Source organism: Chelonoidis abingdonii, chromosome 19 (assembly GCF_003597395.2).
Source record: "Chelonoidis abingdonii isolate Lonesome George chromosome 19, CheloAbing_2.0, whole genome shotgun sequence".
NCBI lineage: Eukaryota > Metazoa > Chordata > Testudines > Testudinidae > Chelonoidis > Chelonoidis abingdonii.
This window is the reverse complement of record NC_133787.1, coordinates 11,117,180-11,126,216: the sequence shown is the minus strand read 5'-3', so window position 1 is coordinate 11,126,216 and position 9,037 is coordinate 11,117,180. Positions and strand designations below refer to the sequence as shown.

The 9,037-nt window shown below is 41.7% G+C and overlaps 1 protein-coding gene across 2 annotated transcripts in view; it reads left to right on the top strand.

Annotated features, from left to right (window-relative positions):
* Positions 1-8,835, top strand: part of LPCAT2 (lysophosphatidylcholine acyltransferase 2) — a 71,867-nt gene extending 63,032 nt beyond the window's left edge. Inside the window, exons 15-16 of one of the 2 annotated variants that reach the window (XR_012657290.1) lie at positions 5,570-5,861; positions 7,637-8,835. The gene's annotated coding sequence lies outside the window, so the exon portion shown is untranslated. Of the gene's footprint in view, positions 1-5,569; positions 6,706-7,636 lie in introns of those variants that run through there. The other variant, XM_032773509.2, reaches the window with a different exon arrangement.
* Positions 8,836-9,037: the final 202 nt, after the last annotated feature.

Genomic DNA, 9,037 nt, shown 5'->3' with positions numbered 1-9,037 from the left:
CCTCAGTCCAAGTGTGTACATTTTTAATATATAAGACAACACCTCCTCCCTTTTTCCCCTGTCTATCCTTCCTGAACAAACTATACCCATTCTTTGACTTTTCTTTTTCTATTGGGGTGCAATAAGTGAAATACCACACTGTAGAGCACTGTAACAATTGGGTTACACAATGGGAAGCTACCACAGCTCAAAAGGTATAGCCCTATACATTAAACAGAAAAGGCCCACAAATGGTTGCAGAATGTAGCCGGGGTTCCACCATCCACTGGAGAGAATTAATTGAGCACAAGAGACACTAACTCAATATATGCACAGCTGGTTGGTGTGCAAGAAGCAAATAAATTAATTTCTAGGCATCCTCAGGGCTTCTAGGAGCTTTTAAAAGACAAACTAAAAGCAGTTTGGAGTAACCAGGCATTATATCTAACTAAGTGGCAGAGAGGGACTGATGCTGAAAGTTTTAAAAAGCCATGCTAAAATAAAAGAAACAGTTCTCAATCTAGCATTGAAGGACGATACATTTATATTTCAGTGCAGGGTAAGTAAGAATTCAACAGCAGTGGACTCCTGGTACATAAGACATTCATCTTGTGGTAAAACGGACATAATTTTGAACTCTATTCACTTCTTATGGGGAGTGATTCATCCAGTTGTCAGGCATCCACTGTGCTCTGTTAGCCAAGCAACATGTTGATGTCCAGCCAGCTTAGATGGAAACAGAGAGAAAAGAATGCCAGCATGCCTTAACCAGGCTGCTTCACAGAGATATTCAACAGCAACAGTGATTACACTGACCAGCACAGGAGTCCATACAAGAGGGCTTCCAGCCTGACGAGAAATTACACACCTCTGATGGAACCCCACCCAGAAAGAACTGGACAGGATCAGTGAGGTCAGTAACACATTGATGGCTAGCAGACAAAGCAACTGTTAGATCTAATACTTTCTCTATAGCCATCTGCCTAGCATCCATCACAGATGCCAAACCAGGTCCTGATTCACTATTGCCTGCTGGCTTGAGCTATTTCCAAGATTGTGCTTTGTTTTGTTTTCAATGTGGAGTTTTTGCACTTGCAGGAACTAACCCTTCTCCTCCAACACACATTCAACCCCCCCCCCCAAAACCCACTAGTTCAGCTTTTGACTGTAAAAATGAAAATTTATAACATTCAAAATTAAAATCCTAAGGCTTGGTGGGAATTGACATTCATAACTGTGCAGGCAAGCATACAAGATGAAGTCACATGTAATCAGAGGATGTATCTGGTTTTAATGACATTTAATTAATTAATTTTAAATCCCAGGAGTAAGCGTACCCTTTCCAATGAAATAACATTTATTAGATTGATTAACAATGAGATGAAGTTTGTCAGTAGCGTTTAAGATAGCAGAGACACGATTACTATACATAGAGAGGCGGAAGATAAACATCTTATAGGCTTAGTGGCTATGTTCATAGCTTGGTTGAAATTTGGCCAGTTCATTAGTACAGGACAGATTCTGACATTTTGTAAAGCCAAAATGCTAACAAAAAATTAATCTGATACAAATACAGTATGCAGATAAAGTTCAAGATGTGGTACGTTCAGCGCCACAATGCAGAGAGCATAGAAGGCTCATTTAGGGCCCCAATTCAGCAAAGCGCTTAAGCATGTATTTAATCCCATTGCCATCAGCCATGTGGTTTGTTGACCATGATAATAATGCAGAGCATGAAAAAATTGCACTGGCAGATGATTATTGATAGTACTAATCATAAAGTATCACAAAACAGAATCAATACAAATGAGTGAATAGCACAGGTATTTTGATTTATCATGCATCTGACGAAGTGGGTATTCACCCACGAAAGCTCATGCTCCAAAACGTCTGTTAGTCTATAAGGTGCCACAGGATTCTTTGCTGCTTTTACAGATCCAGACTAATACGGCTGCCCTTCTGATATTTGATTTATAATGTCATCCATTTAGCTTTAAATCTTTCAAAATCACTGCAACATGATTGATAAGACTTAAGCATAAAAAAACCCATGTATCACCTAAAAAATTACTTCATATGGGTATTAGGGATGTTTTTCCCCAAAGGTTCAAGGCAGATTAAACCCCCATATACCTATTATCTTACTTTTTCGGACTGTTACTTTAAGCTCATAAAGTCTATATTCATATAACTTGACAATCCCAACTAATTGTTCCATTAAGGGTGAAATGTTCAGATAATCAAATGAATATTAGATTATTTGGCTATCTGTATAATGTTTATTTGAAATGTAAAATCAGGTTAAAATGAAGGGTTTATCTTTTAAAGGTTGTAGGGGGTTTTTTTATTCATCTATTTTGTTCTAAGCTGAACAAACATGTAGATCATCATGTCAACCTATTGTGTAACCAGAGCTTGCATATGTTATCCTATTTAAGGCAGCCCTATTCATTCCAGTCCTGGAATTTTATATACAAGCACTGGGCATTTTAGTATTTACACAAGTTTTGAGCCATCATTAGCCTTGATCATCATCAGACCCAATACTGCTACCCTTACAGTACAAGGCAGGCTATTTCTCAGCTTCAGAAGAAAAGACTATGTGGCAATGTTACTATTGTTATTTCAGAGGCATCCTGAACGCTAATGTTCATATAACACATCCCTATAATTACCATATTATCCATTCCTAGGTTGGTGATATTTGTCCTTAAGGATGCAAAAATTACAGAACTAAAATGAAAATGAAATTATTTAAATCCCAAATCTGCTGTTAACTGTTCTCTTAAAGGCCCCGGTTCAGGAAAACTCTTAAACCCATACTTAAGCAACCTTCCTGAATAAGGATGCTTGCATAAAGTGGGGGTCAATAGGTTTGTCTCACGGGGGTTTTGATCATCCCAGCTTCCCAGGCACTAATTGTTCATCTAGACAAGCAACTTACTGAGGGTTGCTCAGCTGGTGCACCATGGGATAGCTCAGTGCTTTGAGCATTGGCCTGCTAAACTCAGGGCTATGAGTTCAATCCTTGAGGGTCATTTAGGGATTTAGTTGAGGATTGGTCCTGCTCTGAGCAGGAGGTTGGACAAAATGACCTTCTGAGGTCCCTTCCAACCCTGATACTCTATGAATCTTTAAACACACAGTGCAATTCACCATGTGCAAAAGTAAACTGGTTTGTGGGTGTAAAACTCCCCATCCCAGCCCAGGTTGGCAGGAATGGGGGAGAGTCTGGGCTGGTGTGGGGATGCTCCTGGCAGAAGAGTATTTGAACCCCAAGGATTCAAACAGCATGTGTGTCACCACTCTACATCATGAGATGGGCTTTAAAATGAAACTGTTAGTTTGAGGTCTTTGTCTTACTGTTCTTGGTGCCTTTAGCACTCACAGTTTCTAGCTTCTCTTCAATCAAGAGGTTAGAAACCTAATTATTTAAGAGATCTGGGATTTTCACAATCCCTTGGACACAGAAGCTGGAGCTTCAGGACACACACATTAGCTATCCAGAAGACTTACACTAACTCAGTTGGTAATCATGGTATAGGCCAGCAACATGTTACTAGCTGTTCTGGGATGGGGGAGGGATTTGTGTGTCTGGCCCTGGTGTGACACGACAACATGTCAGGAATTGTCAGACTGGATCAGATCCAAGGTCCATCTAGTCTAATGTCCTGTCTCTAACAGTGGCTGATACCAGATGCTTCAGAGGAAGATGTCGGACCCTCGCAGCAGGCAGATGTGGGATAATCTGCCCTTCCCATAGGTCTCAGAGCATGTCTCCACTGCAGCTGGGCGGTGTGATTCCCCCTGTGGATAGACTGGCTCACATTAGGTCCGCTCCAGTTAGTGCGCTAAACACAGCAATGTGGACATTACAATGTGGGCAGTGGCTTGGGCCAGCTACCTGAGCTCAAACCCAGGGGGCTGCGTGAGGTTGACTCAAGTGGGTCTCCTGAGCTGCTATTTTTAGCATGGGAACTCAAGCTAAGCTAGCTTGGGTCTGTTTGTGCTGGGAATCACACCTCCCTGGTGCAGTGGAGACATACCCTAAGGCTGGGTCTACAGTCCGCAGTTAATCAGGTGATTCGCACTCAGGCCTGGGCACTAGCCTAGTCTGGATGTGAACAAAGCCATATCACTATTAGTGTGTCCGCACTGTTTCTAGATGCACCTGCGTATGTTTGGAGGCATATCCCAGGGGGTCTTTGTGCTGAACTCTAGCATTGTATCAATTGCAGAACTTGTCTGTCCTTTGCGGGGAACTGTGGGAAGGCATTAGAGGACTATCAGCACTCAGGTCATTTGGCCTATATCCTCACTGCAAAGTCACTAGGGTTCAGCCAACACTCAGACTCTGATTTAACCTACACCGCTTGGATCAGCTAGCCTAGGCTTAAAGCATCTCCAAACCTAGGATCAGAGGGTTTTGTGCGTGGACGGGAGCGAGGTTAAGCCTAAAACTCGGGTAAAAGCCCAGGTTAACTCTGCAGTGCAGACATACCCTTAATTGGATATTGGTTTAAGCCACAGGGCTTATTACTATTAGCTGTATTCTAGTGGCACAAAAGAGTCCTAAATATTTAACATTAGATCAGCTCTGTTTTGTTTTCTTTTTTAAAAGTGCCTTCTTTAAAAAAAATCCCCACAACTTGCCCTGCTGTTTCTGGACATTACCGCTCCTAATGTTTCCTAAGCATCGGACATTATGCTACAAGCAAAGTGATGCAAATTAGACCTGATTAAAGCAAGGGCTTCAAGACTATAATTGTTCAAGAAGAACAATTTCCTTTCCAAAGGTAAACAACAGCCTTGCAGACAAAGATAAGGCCAAGGGCACGTAAGACGGTGCTTCTGCTCATACTTCCCAATATCAAAGATTGTAGGAAAATTCAAAATGTTTGCTTAAAGCGTAAAAAAGAAAGTGAACAGGAAAAAGTGTAGGACACTAAAAGGAATCACTTAGCACTGCTGACAGCTTTTAAGGCAGATGTTTTCTTCAATGCAGGAAGCTTTTTTGAAACTGGAGATAACTAGCTATGAAACAGAGCAGCTATTCAAAGGAGAAACAGCAATGAGTGGATGAATCACTCCCCATAGTAAGTGTTGAGGCTATGCACATTTCTCTTTGACCGTAAACCTGCCGGTCTTGAAAGATTTTCTTGAATTACATTTCTTTGACCACTTGGTAGCTAAATCCTTTGTAACAGAAAATATTTGAGAAAGGAAAATGAATATGTTTAATACATATAAATAGCAACGGGTAGAGCGAGGATGTAGCGCTTACATCCATACAACCGGAACATAGGTTTGAACTAGTTCCAACTCAAACCCAGCCCAATCCTAGAATCCCCTTTGAAGTAAGTGTCAGTCTTAGTTTTTTCCCATCTTTGCCTTTTCCACTTTAAAAGTAGGAAAGGGAGCCTTAAACTTTTCCACCGTGGACCATTTCTTAATACAAAGATTAACTTGTGGAACTAAAAGGACCCTCCAGGCATGAACCTGCGAAGGGAATGATCAGGGCACAGAGCTGAAGTGAAATTGAGCTATTAACATGATACACTTTTAATTAATGCTGTTAATTTTATTACAGCAGGACTTAGAAATGCCACCTGAGACTGAAAAGCCACTGGACTGGCATTGTATCAACACACAGTGAAAGATTCTCCCTCCTCTGAAGAGTTTACAAACAAGGCAAAGAGAGAGAAGAGAAACAGAGTCACAGAGTGACTAAGTATTTGCCTGAGGTCACACTGCAGGTTATTGGAAGAGCTGGGATTAAAAGCCAGATCTCTTGAGTCCTGGTTCAGTATTCTACCCACTAGACCATGCTGTCTCTCTCAAACTCGAAGAAATAATCGAACTCTGACCCCTCTAAACGTGGGGTAAGTTCAGCATGAGATCAAAACCACAATGCGCAAGGAGAGAGCAGATCAAATAGATTAGATTGTTTATGCCAAGAGGGTGCATGGTTTTGCCTTATACGCTACTTTGAGCATCAGTGTTTCTCTTTTTAAATGCCTGCCCTTCTCACCTGCAACGGTCTCTGCTTTGCTTGCCACCTTGAGGCATTTCCAGTTCATCAGAGACTGATCCTGTCCACTGTGACTGTACTATCTGAGATATTGCGCCCCAAAGTCTCTGCACAATTCATGTAGGCTCCGTGTTCTGGCAGGCAAGTGTCTAACGAATGTATCGCATGCCCATAGAGTCCAATCTGATTTTCATTGAAGTCAGTGTTGGACTTTCTACGGGGAGAGCTGAACTGAAATCAGTCTCATGTTAGTTCATTTCTCAACCTGTGGTGGGGTTTGTGAATTCAAATAATTTCATGTCAGTCAAACCCTTCTGACTTTTCTCTTCAGGTCTCCTCGCTATTTTCCCCATACAGAATCCATCTACCTTTCTTCAAAGACTCAGACTCTAAGTCATTGTCTTCCAAGTTTGTTAATATTTTCCTGCCCATATCACAGAAAAACCTGCCAAGAGAAATATCTCAGCTGGAAAACAAAGAGGCAGAACTTGGCATGCATTCATCCCAGTTTGGGTGGATAAACAAACAGTAGATCAAATATTGATGAGGAGGGGGAAACAGTGTTTATTCCTAGCGGGTTCATTTCTTATGCACACATCTCTCCCACAGCATGGCGACAAGCACGTCCTATGGAAGTGTGTGCCACTGCACCTGGGAAAGGGCTATTGCTGTAAACTGAACAACACATTCTCTCTTAAAAGTGTGTCAGCCTCTTGGGGCAATGCTATGAGTTTGTATAGTATGGTTAAAATAGATTTAAGAAATTAAGCCAGCTAAAACGCACTCTTTCAGAGTGGCATGGTGTGAGCACAAACATTACAGTGTCCTATGTGATAAGTGGGCCATCTATTTTGTATCCTATCTCCAAAAGTGGACATTGTGCCAGTCGTTGAACAAACACGTAACAGATAGATAGCCCCTGCCCCACACAGTTTACAATCCAAGTATAAGACTAGTACAACCCAAGGATAAGACAACAGATGGATGGTGGTTTCAGACAGCCAGACAGGGAACACAAGGAAACAACGTGTGAAATAAGGAAGCAATAGCTGAGATGCTTTTACTATGCTGATGACGTACCTCATTGGATACAGACAGTGCTATTGAAGGTCATACCCAAAAGGACAGGTGAGAACAAGACATGGAGGGGAGGGATAGCTCAGTGGTTTGAGCATTGGCTTGCTAAACCCAGGGTTGTGAGCTCAATCCTTGAGAGGGCCATTTGGGGATTGGTCCTGCTTTGAGCAGGGGGTTGGACTAGATCTCTTGAGGTCCCTTCCAACCCTAATGATCTATGATTCTATGGACAAGGCTAGGGGTAGCTGGCTGAAGCTCCATGCAGATGAGTCTGAGGTGATGCTTGTTGGCTGACAGTAGTAAATGGAAGATACACTGAGGAGGACATCTTTCCTTTCTGTTGAGTGTGCTCCTGCCATTTGTTGCTAGCATTCACTATCTAGGGATGGTTTGGGATTCCCAGCTGCTGACTGATTGATCATATGGCAGCAGTTTCTATGAAAGCCTCCCCCTCACAGTTTCTAGGAAAGCCCCCCTCCACCTGCCCTGCCATTTCTTTCAGAAGCAGACTTTGCTACTATAATCTATGTCTTTGTCTCCTTAAACTAGACTGCATTGTACTCTGCATGGGCCTACAACTTAAATCTACTTGGAAACTGCAGCTGATGCAGAAAGTGACAACTCAGGGGAGAAAAATAAATCCATCCATTCTCTGAAGGGCCCTGTAAGTTGACATTTCATATAAGTCCCAGAAGAGGCCTCAGATCTGCTTGCCTAGGCAGAGGTAGGATAGCAGCTTTTATCTTATTTTATACTTATGTGTAAAAGAGGTCCAATCCCAAATTCTAAGCACACCTTTAACATGGACTTTAAAAATCATACAAAACTTACCTATCCATACCGAACATCAGCTTTTCCTCACTGCCTGGCTCAAATGAAAGTTAAACTGGGACATTTTAAAAAGCAAAAGATACGCTACGCTACTCAAAAATCACTGCCCCATCTCCATTCCATAAAGATCTGAGACACACCTCCCATTCCAGAACCCGTTCTGGTTCCATTCCAGGCAGTGTTCTCCTCCAGGTCTCTGAAACTATTTCCTTAAGCTGCTCCTCACTAGCTGAGGCATTTTCCTGCCAATGCACTTCTGACCACGGGATGATCGAGATGTACTCACCCCTCCCCCTCCTGGGTGAGAGAAACTGCCAACTCTTTTATCCTCCAGAATCAATGATTGTTATGTGATACTTAAGAGGAGACTTCACACAACATCAAAAGGGAAGCATTTAACTTTACCATGAAGAAGCATGCTATTTGCCATGGAACTAACTACAGACAAAGATATTGGTTAGAAAATTTAAAACCTAGTGAATGACATTATCAATTTAGAAAAGCAACATAGCATGTGCCAAGCCATATATAAAACAGAAACTGCTGACAAACATAAGATCATAACAACAAATCCAGTTTAATAGATGCTAACAGCTCGATCGTGCAAGGTGCTGAATACTATGGCCTAAATCTAGTAATACACTTAAGCAGGTGTTTAATTGTAAGCATAGGACTAGACCCATTGACTTAAATTGAGTCATGTGCTTAAAGATAATCACATGCATAAGAGCTTTTCTGAATAGCCCCTAGAGTGCTCAGCTCCTTGTAGGACTTAGCAGCAGATTTTTTTGGTGCCAGATATCATGTTACCATGATGAACACCTTAGAAATACATACATCATGTAATACTTGAGAACATACAAAGAGTGTCTGAGCCATCAGCCAAGACTAGGACCTAGAGCCATTCAGGGTACAAAAACAGAATAGGGAGTAGTTACTCATGAGTCTTAAATCATTAGTTGCGCTTTTGAAAAATTCTGTACCTCCTTATATATGTCAAGAACTATAAATAATTCAGGGAGAAAAAAATCTTTTTTCAGTCAATGCTTTTACATAACTTGACCAAGGAATAATCTACAAAACTTGCCCACCCTTTCACAAAGGAGGAGATTTTGGATG